This window comes from Eriocheir sinensis, chromosome 61, assembly GCF_024679095.1.
Source record: "Eriocheir sinensis breed Jianghai 21 chromosome 61, ASM2467909v1, whole genome shotgun sequence".
Taxonomy (NCBI): domain Eukaryota; kingdom Metazoa; phylum Arthropoda; class Malacostraca; order Decapoda; family Varunidae; genus Eriocheir; species Eriocheir sinensis.
In genome coordinates, this window is record NC_066569.1 from 2,021,625 (window position 1) to 2,043,112 (window position 21,488).

A 21,488-nucleotide genomic window follows, 5' to 3' on the forward strand; every position below is an offset into this window, starting at 1 on the left:
CCTGAATAAGAACACCAATAAGTGCTCTCATTTCAGTGACTGATGTCTTACTTATGCTCTGATCATCTTTAGCAAAGCCTCTTTTTTCCTTTTCTATCATGATGTTGGTGTAGTGAATGATTTCATTTAGCACATCGTCGTCAAAGAAAAGATCAAAGAAATCCAGTGGGGTTGCTGCTGCTTTGGCTGCTGGTGTTGCAAGGCCAGTAGTATATTGAGTTGAAGGCTGTAGGGGTGTTGACCTCTGAAGTGGTGTTCTTGACCAGTAAGTTTTGTCACGAGCACAACGTGAGTTTTGAGGCACGTGAACAATGTTCACTGCAGTAGGGCTGGCACCATGACCATCCTGGCTCCCACTGGCCGTAGAGTCCTGAGTGACACTGGTTGAAGAGTCTGGGCAGTGTCAGGTGCACGTGGTGGTTCGTAGGTGATGATGAGCCTGCAACAACAAATGCAATTGGTGATGACAAACCCTGAATTGAATGCTCTGTGCATTCAATTATTTTCTTCTCAGACTGTCGGGGGCATTTCTGTGGGGTCGCATGTGCTGTCACTGTTGATGTCTCCACATCAGTCACTACGTCAGGGCCATCCTCACTTGCATCCACTGTTAGGGAGTGCCGGGCTGAGAGTGACTGAGGGTGTGAGGCTCCATCATGTCTGGCGGAGAGTGACTCAGGTGATGAGTCATGGCTGGCTGAGGGTGACTGGGGTGGTGGGGCGCCATCACCGCCATGAGGATCAGCTGTGGCTGGCTCACAGACTTCAGTGATTGTTATATCACCAATCAGATCTATGGTAGTCTCGGCCAACAGCTGCTGTAAACTTTTATCAGACAATCCGCAGAGATGCGCCATGTCAACTTTACCTGTGAAAGATACCACAAGAAAAAATAGTAATAACTATTACACGCATGTAGAACAAGAGAATAACTATAACAGGACTCTTATCAAATCCCACAGAACATATTTAGCATGAGGTACAGGTACTAAGGCCCTGTATATCACATATACAGGCCTATAAACAATGTTGTCCCCCCCTATGTTCCCCCTAAAAAAATTCTCACAAACGGACGGCGTGGGTCCAGCTGGCGTCACAGCCCTTACTTAGGATAGAAGGAGCAACTCCAGCGCGGAGCGCATCTGTCCCCCTCAAGGTCTGATGACACACTGACGATCGACTCTCCCACACAAGCTTTGTAGCAAGGCGAGTGAAAAATAGCGCGCCTTTCAAAACCAGAAAGTCGTGACTCCACCTGAGTCACGTTCCGTTAAGGATATATATATATATATATATATATATATATATATATATATATATATATATATATATATATATATATATATATATATATATATATATATATTACAATAAATCTAAATAGACAGTTTATTGGTGAATGTCTTACTTTTGGATTAATGAAAAAATAACAAATAATACATGATAAAAGTTTATTGAATAGACTAGTGTTTACATCGAAATAAAAAAATAAAAAAAACAATAAAATTATGTTTTTTCAGCAAATGTCAGCCTTGTGAATATAAAGATTAAAATATTATACAATAATTGCCGAGAGAGAGAGAGAGAGAGAGAATGCTGTGGACCACACACACACACACACACACACACACACACACACACACACACACACAGTCTGAGTCATGTTAATAGGATATTTGGTGATACATATAGAGTGGTAAGAAATATAGGATTAGCATTCCACGACATGGATAAGGATATGATGACAAAGATGATAACCACTATGATTAGACCAAAATTGGAATATGCAGAAATTGTGTGGTCTCCCCATAAGAAGAAACACATGAAAAAACTAGAAAGAATACAAAGGATGGCAATGAAAATGGTTCTAAATCTGGAGGGATTGTCATATAAAAAAAGGCTAAAGGAAATGGACCTGCTAACACTGGAACAAAGAAGAGAAAGGGGAGACCTAACACAAATTTAAAAATAATTGATGAAAATGGAAGTAGACAATGAGGAGTTACTACTAAGAGAAGGAAGAAACACCAGCAACACACGAGATCACAGTAAAAAATTGAGGAAAGGAAGATGCTTGAGAGACAAAGAAATATAGAGGTTTGGAACAGACTAAGTGAGGATGTAGTATCGGCGAAGAGTGTGCATAACTTTAAGGAAAACTGGACAAGTACAGATATGGAGGCGGGACCACACGAGCATAAGCCCAGGCCCTGTAAAATTACAACTAGGTAAATAAACACACACAAACACACACATTGTAGAACAAATCCTAGAAGTTTTTCAGGTTGTGGAAGTCATGAAAGCAGTCTCCCACACAAGGCAACATTGCATTCATTGCATTGGATGGTGATTCTTGTGCGTCTCTGTGGGCGTCTGCTTGTGTGTTTACACATAACATTGCCTGCTTACCCTCTTCCCGCCAACCATCTCGGTGTGAACAGGGTAGTGGCGGTTTGAGGGTTGCAGGCGGTATGGCAGGTCAACTGGACGATGACCCGTAATGGTTGGGTTAGCTCGCCATACTTTTCTAGGAGCTGCATCGCTGCGTTGTATATGAAGCGATGCAGCTTAAACTTCTTGGTTGGGGTTGCCTCATGTGTGACAAGCCACATGTTGAAGGCATTGAGCATGGTCTTGTCTATCAGATGGAAGAACAGCCTGACCTCCCATCTAGACCTTCTCATACACTCAGTGCTGGAGATCTGGCTGTCACACTTGTCCACCAGCCTCATGTTCATGGTGCAGTCGTAAACTATATCTGGCTCCAATATTTCCCTCCTCGTTCCCAAGTGGCGTTTGCCAGTGTGCACCATTGCTCCCGTGTGGACGGTGGAGAAGGTGGACGTCATGTCTGTCGCTCCATTTCAGTGCTAGTATCTTGCCAGCCTTTTCTTTCTGAACGAACAGGTCCTTCTTTCTGCCATTCCTGCCTTGGGAGTAAGCCGTGTTATCGTTGGTTGGTCTGCTGGGGTCGTCAACGATGGTCTTTGGTCCGGTGAACTTTGGCATAAACTTTTTGTTCCTTCGTACAGGTCCACATGAGCCTGTGTTGTTGTCATGCAGGAACTGACACAGAGCAGGACTGGTATACCAATTGTTAGTGTAAAGAATATGACCCTTACCAAGGTATGGTGCCATCACCTTTCTGATGATGGCACCAGACTTTCCCAAAGGGTCTTTCTTATTGACAGTTGTTATATCAGTCTTTCCCCCTGCATACGGAATCACGTCAAGCACAATTCCTGTATTACAGTCACAAAGAACAAAAAGTTTAATGCCAGAGGAATGTCTTTTTGTTGGAGTGTACTGTTTGATGGAGAGGCAACCCTGGTGAAAGACAAGTGACTCGTCAATGACCAGCTTTTGAAAGGGATGGAAATATTTCTTGTACCGTGTAACGATCATTGAAATTATTTCCCTCACTTTCCAAAGCGGGCCAGTGTCGTTGAATTTTCCCTGTTGCAAAAGTTCAGAAAACCAAGCAACAGCAAAAATCTGTCACGAGTCATATACTTCCCGTACAGAGGGTGGCAAAGACTGTCACTACGCCAGTAATCCTGCACAAAACGCTTCTTACAGAGAGGCATCAAGGACCAGGGCGATAAAGACGATCATCTCCCTTCCCGTTGTATCCTCCCATTTCCGTGCCCTGGACTTGGGTGGAAGGTCATTCATTTCATCACACCGAACGATAATGGTCGTTGGTCTGATCAGCAACAAATGACATCACCTCGTCATCCAAGAAGGCGCGGAAAAAGACACTCTCATTTGCCTGGTAGTTGCAAGGCCAGTCTTTCGTCAACCCACTCCTGTCAGAGCAAAACTCGTGCAGGTCTGGTACAAAGTCTGACCCTTCTGACCAGGCAAATGAAAAGTCTGGGGTCTCAAGCAACGGCACCTCTCTGTTCAGGTGGTCGTCCTCACCTTCACTCAGTTCACTGTTACTGTCACTGTCACTTTCACTGTCCGTGTCGCTGTCACTGTCAAGATCAAATACAGAGTCGTAGACGTCATTGTCGTTGTCGTCCGTAGGAAACAGTAGATTCAAATATTTATCCAGGTTAAGAGGACGTTGGCGGGGTGCGGGCCTGTAACCTGAAGGACCTGGGGCATCATTGCTAGCAGCAGCAGTACCTGAGAAGGGAGAAATTGGTGTGATGGCGATTCATGAAGTAGGTAAATCAAACATCTACTATACATCTACAGTTTAGATTAGTAACAATTCACAAAAACATACTGTATTTCCGCCATACAAGACGCACTGGAGTATAAGACACACCTATAATTTGGCAAGATATATTTAAAATAAATAAATAAAAAACTCCACATTCTCCTTGAACTTCATCTATCTATCTATCTATCTATATATCTATATCTATATCTATCTATCTATATATATATATCTATATCTATATCTATATATATATATATATATATATATATATCTATATCTATATCTATATATATATATATATCTATATATATATATATATATATATATATATATATATATATATATATATATATATATATATATATATATATACACACAGTCGTCCCTCAGATAGTATGGGGGTTAGAGACCCAGGATCCCTGTACTATTTGAAAATCTGTATAGAATTAGTGCCCCCCCCTAGAAATACTCCTGGGCACTCCTACGGAATCCAAGTCCTGCCTGGCTCAGCTGTTAAGAGGCTTTCACACATTCAAGAGTAGGGCGCCGAGTAGCGACGAATTGGAACTCGGCGTCTACTCGTGCGAAAAGAGGCCCGATTATTTTTAACGGTCGCGCGTCTCATGATTTAGTACGAGTTAGTACGAGTTTGCTGAGAGTAGGTGCGCATAGTTACGAGTTATTACGAATGCCTTCACGAATCTGTACGAGTCACTACGAATTATTTGAAAATTCAAAATTTTAACGGTCGCACTTGTCACGATTTAGTACGAGTTGATGCGAGTTTGCTAAGACTCAGTACGCATAGCTACGAACTTTTACGAGCGCTTACACGAGTTAGTACGAGTCCCTACGAGTTAAACTGAAATTTCTTGTGTTTAGACGATTTATCACGAGTAGCACGAGTTGCTATGAGTCGTTACGAGTTGCTGCGAGTTTACAAGAGTTTGCTACACATTTGTTCGACCCACAGAGGTGAAAACTCCCTACCTGTGCTATATAAAGAGGGTGGGGAGAGTGAACATTCTCCAGATAGTCACAAGCAATAGCCCCAGCGTCATTACCTTCAATCTTCACCAACAATGGCAACCATAAACCGAAAATTGGAGATACTTCAACTAGAAGTGGAACTTGAAGGTGTTTCCTTTAATCTTGATGCTGCTATTGCAGCCTTATTATTGGAGAAGTTGCAGCAAAGAAAGCGGCGCCAAAGGAGAAGATGGAGTAGGCCATGGTTGTTGCGGCGTCCTCAATTCGGGCATTTCGAACAGTTACTTCAAGAACTGCAAGTGGAGGACGCTAGCTCCTTCAAAAATTTCATACGCATGGAACCCAACATGTTCAAGGAGCTCTTGGATAGGGTTGGGCCCCACATTGAGAAGCAGGACACTTTTGGAAAATCCTTGTCCCCTGGATTGAGGCTCGCAATAACTTTACGGTACCTGGCCACTGGAGAAAGCTACAAGAGCCTTCAGTATGGATTCCGAGTCGCCCATAATACTATCTCCCTCATTATCCCAGAGACCTGCGAAGCCATCTTTCAAGAATACAAACATGAGGTTTTGTCATGCCCCAAGACGCCAGATGAGTGGAAGAAAGTTGCCTCATTGTTTAGTAAAAGGTGGCATTTCCATCACACAGTGGGTGCTCTGGACGGAAAGCATATCGCTATCAGATGCCCCCCAAATGGAGGATCACGTTATTACAATTATAAAGGCTTCCACTCTATTGTGTTAATGGCAGTTGCAGATGCAGACTACAAGTTTTTATTCTGCGATGTTGGTGCCACTGGCTGCTCCTCTGATGGGGGGATATTTTCTGCTACGACGCTCAGAGAGGCATTGGAGAAGAACACCATTGGACTGCCTGCTCCTGAACCTCTACCTGGCGACGACAAACCTATCCCCTTTTTCCTGGTTGGTGATGATGCCTTTCCGCTGAGGGAATGGATGATGAAACCCTTCCCCAGTCGCAACCTTGGAAGACCAGAGCGCATCTTCAACTATCGACTCTCCAGGGCACGGCGCATTATTGAAAACGCGTTCGGGATCATGGCCAGCAGGTAATTCTTTCCATAAACATCTAGAGATTTCACTGTTATTTCCCATCAACCTCGCCAGTATGATTTCCATTTCTCCAAAACACTGAAATTTTCTATTGCCTACACGCTATTAATGCATCTAGTAAATACTGTATGGATACTATTTGAAGCTTTCCTTTGTTGATAATTGTTTCTGTAACAAGTTTGAAAGTAATATCTATATTTATGAAGTACATCGTTTCATAGTTATATGTTTACAAATGCTACATACTTCCTGGAAGCCTATCACAGATTTTATTTATTTATTTATTTATTTATTTATTTATTTTAGATTCAGATGCCTGCTGACGACTATTCCCCTCCATCCCTGTCGAGTTGAGTCGGTTGTTCTGGCATGCTGCACTCTGCACAACCTCATGAGGGTCAGATACCATTCACATCATGACACACTCATGGATGAGGAGGACCCACAATCTCACGCAGTAACTCCTGGAGCGTGGCGTGATGGCGACGTCCTTACCAGCCTTGAACCACTCACAAGGAACACTGCAAACACACCTGGCAAGGCACTTCGCAGTTACCTGAGGGGTTATGTTTGTTCACCTGCAGAAAGTGTCCCTTGGCAGGAGGATAAGATTTGAATGAAGTAAGTATATATTTTCTTGTTATTAAAAATTAAAGTGTGAGTAGAGAATTCAGAGGATTTTATATATATATATATATATATATATATATATATATATATATATATATATATATATATATATATATATATATATATATATATATATATATATATATATATATATATATATATATATATATATATATATATATATATATATATATATATATATATATATATATATATATATATATATATATATATATACCGATATGAAAATATGCTTCTATTGTATTTTATAGACTTTAATGATTTATTGAGAAAACCTTAATTACACTGTCTTATTAATGTTTTGTTTTCCTAGAAAATATTACATGTTATGGGAGGTATAGATATACACATCAATATTCTTGATTCTGACTGGTTGGTCTTGGTGTTGAAGTACGTATTGGTGGTGTGGGGTTCATGAAGTTTGCGTCATGTGGTGGTGTAGCGATTCCGCTGGTGTTCAGGTTTGCCCCGCTTGTGTTGAAGAACTGCATGCCAGAAAGGTTCAGGTATGCCCCGGGTAGGTGGATTGCCTGCTAATGTTGCTGCTATGGGAGTGGACGGACGCCCATACGCAGGCGACTGAGAAGCCCATAGTTGCTGCTGATGTTGAGGAAAAGGTGGGATGTTCGGTCTTGCCAGGCTTAGCACAGCGGGTGGTAGTGACACAGCAGTAGTAGTAGCGGTTGCGACCTTAGGTGGGTGAGATGAAGGCTGTACCTCAGTAGTGGCAGCGGGTGGTCCGAGGTCAAGTGCGTCGTTCTCTTGTTTGTATTTGTGCAACAGCTGTGTGGCTGCAGACACAAAACGGTTCCACACCTGAGGCTTAAAGTCGTGGAGCTCAGCCGCAAAATAAGAGACCCACGCGTCAATTTTCTTGTGGAAGGGATCAGTAGACTGAGTCAGGTCACGGACCCGTTGCTTGAGGTCGGTCACTTCGTCAGCCCGGCTCAGCAGCTGCAACGAAGGAAATTACATTAGTATACAGACTTCTAAGTATTTGTAATTGCAGCTGAAAATAAATTAGTCTTACGTTAATTTACACGGTCTCCCTTCAAACCAGAAGGAAATGAGCAGGGAGGGTGGGAGTAATTGTAATCGTAATTTATTTTGAAATTGTAGTTGTAACTGAAAAGGCAATTATTGTAAATATAAATATAGTTACAGTTTAATTTCCCCCAAAGTTTTTTTTTTTTTTTTTTTTTTTTTTTTTTTTTTTTTTTTAAGCGCAACTGCTCTAAGCCTCAATATTCAAGAGAAGCGTGGCATTTCTCTCTCTCTCTCTAAATTAAAACATTATTTTGCGTAAGGACAATGACTTTCCGTATACTTTTATAGCATTATTTAAGACTTTTTTTTCTTATTTTGCTATTGACTGCAATGTGATCGTTCCACTTAATAGGAAAAGCATGTCTAAAATAACTTATATTTACCTTTGCCAGCAGCTCGTGTGTCTCCTCCCCCACAACCTTGCGCCCTTTTCCCTTACTGGTGTGGGAAGATGCCATGGAGGTGGAGGCTTCACCTGACGGACCTGCGCCGATGTCTGCATTGTGGGATGCAGGGTCGTCTGTATCTTCTGCCTCTCCACCTCCCTCACTCATCACCTCACCGTCCACGTTGTAGCTGACATGACTCGGGGAGGGGGACCTCTGTGAGAACTGAATTGAGAAAAAAAAAGTCACACAGCAGTATTAGTTACTTGACATATATATGATGAGAGAGAGAGAGAGAGAGAGAGAGAGAGAGAGAGAGAGAGAGAGAGAGAGAGAGAGAGACTCTGGGTAAAATATGCTGTTTGCTTTAAGTCCAGTTATTGCCAGTACTTACTACACAATAAAATATATTCGTGATGTTAAGGAGTTTTATGTTTCCTGTTTGTAGTAATTAACATGCTTCCATGGTGCTTAAACAAATAATACGAACATAATTACCTTCGCTGTTTGTCTGCTGGGACATCTCACTATATGAGAATGCAAGAAGCTGAAAGTCCTCAGGATCCATTGGTCCCTTACGGACAGGGAAGAAGCAGCCCCCCTGCCACTCTTCTTTGATGCTTCTGATAGCCTTCCATATCTGGTCCTCATCCCGTTAAACCATACAGTTAACTGAGCACCTACAGGGGAAAAATAATTTATCAGTTTAATCGAATAAATATAGCTACCATTGCACTTGCCACAGACTACTATATGAGGAAATATTTTAGGCCTACCTGGACTACTTATTATTATTATTATTATTATTATTATTGCTATTATTATTATTATTATTATTATTATTATTATTATTATTATTATTATTATTATCTTACACTGCCAGTTTCATTTGAATACTTTGTTTTATAGTTTTTCTCTGTTCTTGCCTATGGTGCTCAGAAAATTTGTCTAGGTTGAATATTAAGTAACATACAGTAATATATGTTGAAGTATAGCCTATTAAAAATAATATTAGTAATACTCATTATCATAATCTTTCACTACCAATTTGATGTGAATAGTCAGTCTAATAGATTTTTCTCTGTTCTTTCAAATGTTGGTCTCAGAATTTGTCTAGGTTGAATAGTAAGCGAAATATGGGGAAGTATGTCGCGACGTTTGAGGGCCTCAACTAGGGATTGTCGTTTTGGACCTTTTTCTTTGTCCCGGGATTCCGGGATAAAATTAGCCCTAATCCCGGGATCCCGGGATTTCCCGGGATTTTCAATTGTCTAAAATTGCACATTATACCTAGTTTCACGTTCAGATTTTTGATGTGCTTAACATTAATAGATATGCAAAAATATTACTGTAGATTGACTGTCTTATTAATTCCACTTAATATTTAATTCCAAATTTTCAGCATACACTTTGTTTCTCAACAAAATAAAAGGAATAAGAATAAGAGCTAGTATATGCTGCGTTTACTACTTTTTTTTCTGCTTCCGAATTCCAATGTGAATGACAATGTGAATTATAGTTCATTATCGCTGATAAAGAAAGAAAGAAAAAAAAAACATTTGTTTCCATGTATACCCAGTGAAATGAAAAGAGTACTTAATGACAGAAAATTTAATAAAAATAAATGAAGAAAAATTAAACGTATGCATTCTTTATTTATAATATGAACTAAATGATTAAGAAGTATCTCATAGAATAAGATCTTATTTAACACAAGCAAATTTCCATAAAATGAAAGCAATAAATGACAGTAAGTTTAATCAAATGAATGAATAAAAAATAAAACATACATGTTCTGCATTCCTGTGTAAACTAAAATGATTAATAAGCAATCGAGCATGTATGGAATTTTGATAATAAGATCATAAATAACACGAACAATTTTCCATAAAATAAAAACAATAATTAATGACATAAAATTAAATTAAATGAATTAATCAAAAGGAAAATTATATTCTGCATTCATATAGCATCTATGGGATTTCATGAACAATCTTAAGTAACACAAATTCAACACACAATATGTTTTCAATCTCTGAAAAACAGTAATGATTAAATGTAAATGACAAAAAAAAAATTTTCAGATATATAAGGAAAAGAAAATGTATACTGAAATTTTCCATACATGAAAATAATAATTGACATAATTTAACAAAATGAATTGATGAAATATTTGCATTCCTCCTTCATATAAACTAAACTGGTTTCCTGATTTCAGATTTTAGGGCTTTAACCTATAACCCTGATTAGCTTTTCAAGCCCTAAAGAAAAAAAAAAGAAAAAAAAAAAGCTTTCCAACCCTTCCGGGTCTTGAAAGTATTTACATTTTTCCTTCACATAAGCTAAACTGGTTTCTTGTTTTCATAATTTAGGACGTTAACCCAGATGGGCCTTTCAGGCGAAAAAAAAAAAAAAAAAAATCCAACTCTTCCGGGTCAAATAAATGAAGGAAAAAAAATGTATACAGAAGTTTTCCATAAATGAGAATAATAACTGACAAAATCTCGGGATTTCCCGGGATTTGCAAAAATATCCCGGGATTATTAAACCTTGAAAATTGTCCGGGATCCCGGGATCCCGGGAAACAAACCCTAGCCTCAACGCAACGAGCCATGATCCCGTGCGTATTCCTGGCGCTATATAGTAGTCTGTGCACTTGCACAATACTATATAACTGCACACTACCTAATCACAAATGATGTCGGATACAATTCATACCTGTGACTGGATTGTTCAAACTGCTGGCCTTCTCCTCCATGATCCGCTTCTTCTTTTCGGTGTCTTTGTACTCTTTCAAACTTTTATCATAAAACATCCGGTTGTTGGAGTACCACTCGGCGAGTTCCACTTCAGTGGCATCATCGAAGCTCACCCGAGTCAGTTTCTTCTCCTTTTGGGCCCCTCGATACTGGGTGTTTTCTTGTTCCTCTACTGCAATAGACCTTGAATCCTGCCTAGAAGGCACAGGAATAGCGATACTCTCGATATCGAGGGGCTGGCTATCTAATTCCATGACTTGCTGGCTCTCTTGCAGTACGTTTTGTTGGCTGTCTGGCTGCGTGTCGGGTTGGTTGTCGGCCTGTATGTCGCCAATAGGTGGTGAATGGAGCTGCGTGTCTTCCTCCGATGAAAATAGATCCTCCGACAGGGCAGGCCGCAACTGGGACTTCCGTGACATGATGATGGCTAGTCACCGAAGTGGGTCACAGTTGAGCGGTGCGGGTCAGGGACGCCTATATATATGCCTGTGACATCTTGCGCTGCATAGCAACTCCCCTCCCCCACCCCCAGTGGCAAACTCGTGGCAGCTCATGGTGCGTCTTGTTGACTCTTGCAAGTTCTTGGAAACTCGTAGCAATTCTTGACTTTATGCGTGACTACTCGTAGCAATGTGTAGTACTCCCGGACACAATGCGTGGCTACTCTTGGCTAATATTGGCTAATCGTAGCTACTCGCAGGTCTACTCTTGTCGACTCTTGATTGTATTCGTAGCAACTCGTCCACGAGTTGCTACGACTACATATTTGACACGACTTGCTACGACAGATCGTGGATACTCGTGGTAACTCGTAGCAACTCGCTCCAACTCTTGACACTTCGTGGCAATGCGTAGCAAATCGGGATGGGGTCAACCCACGACGAATAGGTACGAATCGTTGCGATAAGCCACGAGTAGCTACGAGTCGATGAGAGTGGTTACGACCCCGCTACGCATCCGCTACGCATTCAAAAGTCGTGACCGTTGCGCGGCTCAATTTTGAGCATGTTCAAAATTTCTAGCCGCTCCCACGCATACCCACGACTCCGCACGACAAGGCCACGCCTACCACGAGTTGATAAAGAGTGTTCGAGAGTATCTACGAGTACAGCTGCGAGTATTTACGAGTACGAAGTCGTGACAATTCGGCGCCCTACTCTTGAATGTGTGAAAGCCCCTTTACCCATGAGCCCAAGTTGCCAGTTATGCATTTTCTGCTGCAGTCACAGTGTAGTGTTACCACGCGGTTGACGGGGGAGAAGTCCCCCCCGTTAGTGGTCAGGATATTTAAAATTTGGTTGTAGTAGTTTAAATATGCGTCCCTTAACTATATAATATGGAGGTGTAATGTCGTATTTTGGAGGCGCGGAGTCAATCTCCACAATTAATGTTTCATATCTTATTTCAAGTATGAGGTTGAGAGCAATAGAAACTGGTAGAGTAAAAGAGAGTGTGAGTGTATGACACGGCTCGCTTCCTGACAACGTGGAAGGCAGCGCTGCCAGGATGGCTCCATTGCCCAGAAAATGCTTAACTGGCAACTTTGCTCAGCCAGTTGAAGCTGAAGTGACACTGACACTTGCACGACTTTGTGGCACGCATTGCCACGAACTGTGTCGTGGCAATGCGTGCCATTTTGGTGGCACGCAGCGGGAGGCTCCCGCACTGTTCCCGCACTGTTCACGACGACTTCACACACTGTTCACGCATAGGTTACGAATGCGCGCCCAATAGTGCCCACATTGACACGAACTGGCATGACGTATTTACGCATAGTTTACGCACTGTTCGCGCAAAGTTTACGCACTTCCCGCATTGGCCCGACGAGTTTGCGCTATTCGGAGGCCGTCGTGGCGATTTGGGCACGCCATATAAAAAGGGGGCCTCCCCACCCCTGGCGTCATTTTTGGATTGCCTGTGGAAGAGACAACATGCTGAATTCCAGAGACAGCGTCGTAGCAGAGAAGAGAAGATGCCTATACCTGGCGGCTGCTCTAGCCATTGTTGAAGAGCAGCAGAAAAGGGTGCAAGAGGCAGAAGATGAAGAAAAGGCAACCCCACCTCGAAGAAGGACACCAAGGAAAGTGTGGGTCAGGAAATGGTTGGCCAGAAGACAGGAGTTTGGACAGTATGACACGCTACTGACTGAACTCCACAAGGAAGATCCAAGGGGCTACAAGAAATCACACCTGACCTGTTCCAAGAGATGGTTGAGAAGTTAACCCCTCGCCTCCAGAAACAGTCCACCTTCATGAGGGAACCGCTTCCAGTTGGACTCAAGCTGGCTGCCACCCTCCGCTTCCTAGCCACTGGAAATTCCTATCCAAGTCTGCAGTTCAGCTTCAGGGTTGAAGCAAGTACAATCTGCAAGTTTATACCCAAGGTGTGTCAAGCCATCATCGCGGTCTACAAGGACGAAGTGCTCCGCTGCCCCAAAACTGAAAAGATGTGGAAGGAAGTTGCTGCCAAGTTCAGCTCCAGATGGAACTACCACAACTGTCTGGGAGCTGTAGACGGCAAGCACATCGCCATGAAAAAGCCACCCAATGCTGGTTCAAAATACCATAACTACAAGGGCTTCCACAGCATTGTACTGATGGCAGTGGCAGATGCTGGCTACAAGTTCCTGTATGTGGATGTTGGGGCAGAGGGTGGTGCATCGGATGGAGGAACATGGAGTAACTGCTCCCTGCATGATGCTGTAGAAGACCACAGAGCTGGAGTGCCTCAACCAGAACCGCTCCCTAATGATGATAAGCCAGTGCCCTATCACTTCGTAGGGGATGACGCCTTCGCACTCGAACCTGGATGATGAAACCATTCTCCCACCGATCACAGGTCCATCGAGAACGCATATACAGCTACAGATTGTCTCGTGCCCGTCGTGTTGTGGAGAATGCCTTTGGAATCTTGTCTCACAGGTTCCGTTGCTTCTTGACAACAATTCAGCAGCACCCGACAACATCAACCTGATCACCATGTGCGCCTGTGTCCTACAACCTCCTCCTCATCAGATACCCACATGCAATTCCAGAAGTGGACCGCGAAGATCCGGACACATATGATCTGATCCCTGGTAGATGGAGACTCGACCAGCAGCTGCTGGGGCTGATGCCTCTACCAGGCCACCATTCAGCGAGGGAGGCGAAGGATCAGCGAGACTACCTGTCACATTACTACATGTCCCCTGCTGGTGCCGTCCCTTGGCAAGAAAGAATGGTATCCCCATGAGCTGCATCTATATTTGTACCACTATTGAAATAAAATCTTTCTCGTTTATTTTCTTTTCTTTTCCTTTGGGTGTCTCTTTTATTTGTGGCTAACTTTATTTTAATGTGAAAATGAAAACAAGTGTTTTAAAGTAGTCAACTTTATTAACATGAAAACAACAAACAACATTTTCAAAGTGTCTCACTCAGTGTCCTTGCTGATGCTGGGACCGCTGCCTGGGGATACACGGTGGACTTTCGGGGTGTTAAGGTCCTTGGAGGTGAAGGGGGTTGAGGGTGAACTCCTCTCTAGGATGCTGCCTACCGACCCTGGGGTCAGGCCCGGGAAGCTGGGTGATGTCACAGGTGTCTTTAAGATGACTGACGGCGACACTAAAGGGGTTGGTGATGGCGACTGGACAAGAGTCGCTGACGGGGCAGGTGGCATCCGTGGTTCCCACTCAGTGGTCCGTGTCCAGGACGACTGGCCTGAAGACTGGGAGGCCAGTGGTGGCTGGGGCGGCAACAAGGGTTGAGGTGCTGGCTGACTTGCTGGAGGTTGCTGCTGCTGCTGCTGCTGTGGCGGTGCCTGCCAGGTGGCCGGTTGAGGGGGGTGCCAGAACTGCTGCTGCTGAAGGGGCTGCCAGGGTTGCTGCTGCTGTGGGCCTTGCCAGATCATGGGTGGTTGTTGCTGTGATTGCTGGAAGAGCGGACGCCGCTGCCTGTAACGGTGGACCAGGTTGAGGCAGTCAATCTGGAACTCGTGCCAGGATTCCTCCGGGATGCCCTGCATGTGCCCTTCCAGCAGGCACACGAAATCATGGACGATCCTCTGGTGGCCGGTGTAGGAGTGGCTGGCGCCCTGGGAGTCTGCTTTGGAGAGGATCTGAAACATACAGACATTGGCACCAGTTAGTACAGCATTTGATTGCATCATATTGCACATGTCATGTCAAGAGAAATGGAACAAACTGGAATACAATCTACAACTAGTGACATTGGGATTCTCACCTGCCTGACAGCTTCACTGAGGTCAATGTGGGTGACCCCCGATGTGGTGGTAGTGACGGCGGTTGTGGTGGCTGTCTCTGTTGTTGGGGGCCTGGACCGCTTCCCCTTGCCCTTGCCTGTTGTAGTAAATGCCTGGCTCTGGGACCCTGTAGACTGGACATCATTACAGGCGGGACCCTGATTCACGTGGTAAGCTCTCCCCACCGCAACGTAACTCGTACCAAAACTTAACTTCTTCTAAATCTGAATTCTTCTGCAAGGTGAAGACCTTTCTCAAATGCTTGGGAGTGCGTTCAGTGGATGTTTTGGCTTGTCTCTTGGGTCCCATGTTCATGTTATGTGGTAATGCAGAAGCGTAGCTCAGGTTGTGCACACACACCCCAGCCAGCACACACACATGGGGCCCACATGGGATTTCCATGGGTATTGGTGGGATTGGTGGGCATGGGTAGGGGATGGGGAAATGCATGGGTTTCATATGGGACTCAGGTGGGTTTCCCACAAAAGTAAATATTTTTCTTTTGTGCTGTAAGAGCTCAGGAAATTGTCTAAACGACCGAGAAAATTTACCTAGAGACAATTATTAAAAAATGTACACGTGACTTGGCAGACAAATGATTTATGGGTACAACGTGGGACCTATGTGGGTTTCCCACACATATATATTATTTCTTTCATTAATACTGCAACAATGAAATGTGTTGTCAGAACTATTGTAAAGTTATCTTGGAGGCAATTCCTTTAAGATTTATATGTTGTCTGGCAGATGAATATGGGTGCAACATGGGACCCATGTGGGCTTCCCACAATGGTATATTACAACTGAAATGGCTGTACGAGTGCTTAATTGTTTTTGTAGGCAAGAGAAACAGGCAATTAGTGAAGACTGTAAGCGAATCTGCATGGCAATGATATTTTTCGCGGACTGCCTTGCCGTAAAATCAAAATAACCGTTACGTAATGTTTTTTCCCCGAAATGTTTGAGTAATACTGAAATGAGGCCAACAGATAGTTTACAGACGTATCAGATGATTTCTTCTTGTCGCAATTTGTAAAATTATATATTATCTTGCTTTAAATATTTTTTATTAAGTATTTTGTAATGGTTATTGACATTGACTTTTTTATATGATAAAAAAGTGCATTCTTTTTATGCAATAATATTTTTCATTGTTGAACTAGAAGATGCATTATATTATAACCCAGCAGAGACTTGAAAAGTCGACATTCATTTTGGCCCAGCGGTTGCTGTAAACACAGTACAGCAAGAGCAAGAGCTGGGGCCTGGCGGGAACACTACATTATCAAGCTACTGTGACAGCAAGTCAAAGGTGAGATGTCTTATATTGCACTTGAATATGTTGTGAATATTCTTTAATGGTTATAGCAATATATGATGCCTTCCATAGCGTGTAAAGAAAGAAATGTTAAAAAGTGCTGTCTTTGCAGATTTTCAAAGCCATCCCAGCCACTGCCCTGTCTCCCAAGTGCCAAGAGGCACTGATTCAATACTTCGCTGCCGCAGCCTATAGGTATGTATTATATGTGGAAAGTACATTACGCACGGTTGTGATAGTAGTATATAAAGAGGTGGTGGTGTAGAGATAGAAGTGGTAAGGTGGTGGTCAAGGTGGTGGTGGTGGTAGTTTTTGGTGGTGATGGTGGTAGTGGTGTTGTGGTGGTGGTACAGTATTATTACCTTGTGTCAATATACTAAGTCTTGAGTAACAAGGACATGTGAAGGAATATTAATGAATGTAATAGCATATAAGGTTTAACCCCTTCCCCGGCAGAAACGTGAATTCACGTTTTCACAAAATGTTCTTTTTTCAGTCGTCGACGAGTATACTCGTCTAAAACTTTACCTTAAAAAACCAGCTACATACGTATATACTCGTCGATTATAAGCCTTCCTTTGTAAGCCATTTTACATGTGAAACGAGTATTCTCGTCAAATCGTACGCCTGGCAGAGGCGATAGGGTAGAGCTGTAGGATTTCAAGGACATTGTTACTAGACTTGCTCCGACAGCCATTGTCGTCGGATGGGTGTTGTTTGCATCCACATTTGCATTCATTTTTTTGTAGCATTTTCAAGTGTTACACCCCAAATGTCTAGTTCAACGGAAGATAGTGAATATGAACCTTCCCTCAGAAGCTTGAATACTTCTGATAACTCTGCCAGTTCATCAGACAATGACTATTTCTCGACAAGTGAGGAGGAGGAGGGGGGTGAGGGGAGAGCTTGGAGAAGTCTCGAGTTGTCAGAGGAGCGTATGAATGCACCACCACCACGTTTTCCTTTCACATTCACATTTCACATTAGGGTAGGCGGTGGGCTGCTGGTAGCTTGGACCACCAACATTATCGCCATGCGTGATGGACGACTTCACTCACTCACACTATTTTTTTTTTTCGGATTTTTCGTGTCAAAAAAAACCAACTGCATGCTGTCCTGCCTGAAGACCCCCCACCCTAGAGGAGAGGAAGGAAGAAGCCGAGAATGGGAAAGAACGAGTTCATGAGGGCAGCATGTGGGCAATGCACAACTACAAACACTGCAACACACTGGGCGCCGAGCAGCTGGGGGCCCATGAAGCCCTGCCGAGAAGCCTTGGGCCGACCATCAGGCCCCTATCCACCAATGCCTACCGGCAACAAAAAAAAAAACAAAAAAAAAAACAGGAAATCCTGGAATAAAGATTGATGAAAACCCAGCAGAACTGAGTCCATTTGAATTCTTCAGTCTTTTTATTGATAAAAGGATTATTGACTCTGTACTGGTAGAGACTAATCGTTTTGCTGAACAAACTGGGCAAGATGATTCTTTGTGGCGCCCTGTAACAGAGGCTGAACTTTTTGTATTTTTTGCCATGAAAATGCTTGGGGGTATTGTGAAAATGCCAGAAGAAGAAATGAACTGGTCACATGATGAACTGCTTGAAAGACCAATTTTCGCAGCTAATGACTATGAAACGGTACAGTAAGATAAAGCAATATCTTCATTTTGTAGATAATGAAACTCATGATGCACAAACTCACCCCAACCCAAAATTGTATAAGATTTATGATGTATTCATGACATTGTGTGAGAACTTTGGGAAGTGTTACACCCCTAGGCAAGATGTATGTATAGATGAGAGCCTTATGTTGTTCAAAGGAAGGTTAGGATGGGTACAGTACATTCCACTGAAAAGGAGGAGGTTTGGAGTGAAATATTTCATGTTGTGTGAGTCAAAGACTGGATATGTGTACAACATGACCATTTATGTTTTTGAGAAAAATTTAGAAAATATGGTAAAAAAATATGGTTTATAGGAAGACGAGTTGACTCGTTTTTGCCGACAAAGGTATTCTCAAAATAAAAAGTTAACCACAAAAATGGGAAGAAAAAATAATTACAAACTGGTTTCATAACCAGCATCAAAAATACTATATAGAACCAAAATAAAAAAAATTAGTCTGAAAAAGAAACGTTTTTAACAAAAAAATTGTTGGGGAAGGGGTTAAATCTCTGAGAACAGCCTGTGTTTTACAGAGTAGAAACACCTGCAAGGTCGTTCCAGTGGCTGGACGATATGGAAAATTATGAAATACATAGTGCAAGAACAAAGAGAAAAAGAATAAAGGCTAAATTGTGGTCTTATTTGTTGATTTCAGGTGAATGTTCTTGGTGAGATTGGAGGGAGGCGCACTGATGAATATGTGAAGCGAGTAATGAAGTTCATAATAAGTGACACACTGGCCACAAAACTGAACATGTCTTGAAGGAACAACAAGAAGGCATTTGGCTCCACAAACTTATTCGAGACTGTTTAGGGTAAGTATTTTTTTCACATTTCCTTATCTATCTATCTATTTTTAAAGTCAACACTCACACATAGGTCTATTAACTGTGATTTAGTAAAACAGAAAAAAGTAAAACATAACTAGAGGTGGGAGAGCTGGATCATCTCTAGGGATGCCATAAACAGCAGTAAAACAGGTCACAGCATGCATTCACTACTTAGCCTGGTAAATATGGAGAATCACTCCGTGCCTTCAATATACAATATTACGCCTCCATATTATAGTTAAGGGATGAAATACATGTCCCTTAACCATAATATGAAGGCGCAGGTACTTAAAAGTAAAGAAAAAGTCCCCAAAAGGAATAATATTCACGAAAGGGTAGCCTCCTATGGCAGCGGCGGCAGTCTGCCAGAGTTACGAATAATACCTCCTCGCAAAAATAAGTCGCATATTCACTACTCCCCTTCCCCCAACAAGCATATTTAAGCTACTCCAACCAAACTTTACAATCTGGCAGGGGGGACTGCATCCCCCCTGGACCCCCCTTACCTTTACTGGATGGAATATATGAATGTGCTACCTATTTTTGCCATAGGAGGCTACCCTTTCGTGAATATTATTCCTTTTGGGGACTTTATCTTTACTTTTAAGCACCTGCGCCTTCATATTATGGTTAAGGGACATGTATTTCGTCCCTTAACTATAATATGGAGGCGTAATATCGTATTTTGGAGGCGTGTAGTGATTCTCCATATTTACCCTCAGCCCTAGTAGACCTTACTAACTTATTTGTCTTTTTGGTCGTTTGATTTTACTTATGTAAGTTTTGGAATATATATTAGTAACTTTAATTCAGGTATTTTTTTCTGGTTCTAGGAGAAGTGAAAAAGAATTCACAAACGTCAGAATGCACGAGAAGATGTGGAGCATGCAGTGGCGAAGTGGTTGATGGTGGTAAGAGATCGCAGTGGCAATTGCATGTGAAGGGATACTGGTGCAACATTGTCTGCTAGTTAGAATACCTATATGTGTAAATCTTATGGAAAAGGAAGTTTAATATATGTTCCTTAGTTTTATTTACATGTAGTAATTAGAATTAAGGCTTTGTTAGAGATGATTCTAATCAGAATATAGGTAGAGATGTATTTCTGCCAAAGGAATTCTGTATCCTGTATTACTTTTATCTATCTATCTATCTATAGCTCTGACGCCTCGTTCCCTCCGGGAACATCCCCCTAGGGCAGTGGTTCCCAACTTTTTTTTTTTTTTTTTTTCAGGCGACCCCAATCATGCACCTCAAGACATGACTGCGACCCCACTAGTTTAGTTGTATATGTGTTATAATATAATAATACCATGTTTGATATTTTGAGGTCTTGGGGACCCCAGGAAAAATGCTTAGCGACCCCAGGGTTGGGAAAGGGGGCTCTAGGGGGTGGCCACGGCAGAAAAGCCATAGTACTATTATTACTACTATTGTTACTATTATTCTGTATTACTTGTGTTTATATATTATTGATTAGTAGATTTTGTTTCGCAATATTCACAGTATATTTGAGAAGCTTATATTTTTTGTGACATAAATATATGGAACAATTTTATAGCAGACAGTCACAATATAAACACTGTCAATTTCATTTTACTTCCAAAATCATATTGTGTTTTTGAAGAGTTTTGTTAATGTGGAAGAAAATAGTCATTCAGTTTTGAAGCATGTATAAATAAATAAAGTTAAGTTGAATCGTTTGATTATTATTCATATAACTTTGAGATATGTATGGCCGTTGATATTGGGCTTTAGGCAATTCAACAGAAAATGAACGCCAGAGAAAACTCTCGCTATGCTGTGTGTACTTTTTAAATACTAACATCACTGTTTCATTGGAGGACAGAGGTGTGGGTATACTCGTATAATGTTGAAGACTGCCTCTGCTTTCTGTTTTTCAGTGACTATGTCAAAAGTCCTTTATCAGTGGTAATGCACCAAATATATGCAAGATATCCCCATAAATTCAATGGCATGCCCATGCAATACCCATATGGATCCCACCCATATCCCACATTTAACCCACTTGGGCAGCCCACCTGAAACCCACATGAATCCCGTGGCCAAATTTATCTGGGCCCCATGTGGGCAGCCCACATGGGGCCCATAAAGTAGCCCACAAAAGACCCACGTGGGTCCCATCATCCAGTGCTGGCTGGGACAGACTTAGGGAAAGCACATAGGTTTCAGTCTGGCAAAACAGTGTTCCTGATATTGTGCACACACATGGACTGAGGGGATGTGCATGGGAGGCAGTCTGGTAGAACAGTGTTGCCACTCACGCCATGGCTGACTGGTGCAACGAGTGGAAAATTTAAAAATCCCCCCAAAATATCTTCTATGACAATC

The 21,488-nt window shown here is 42.2% G+C and overlaps 1 long non-coding RNA gene across 1 annotated transcript; it reads left to right on the forward strand.

Moving 5' to 3' along the window:
- Positions 1-16,514: 16,514 nt before the first annotated feature.
- Positions 16,515-20,835, forward strand: LOC126986098 (uncharacterized). The gene is made up of 4 exons (XR_007739273.1): positions 16,515-16,634; positions 16,753-16,835; positions 18,962-19,121; positions 19,970-20,835. It is a non-coding gene; the product is annotated as an uncharacterized LOC126986098 (long non-coding RNA).
- Positions 20,836-21,488: the final 653 nt, after the last annotated feature.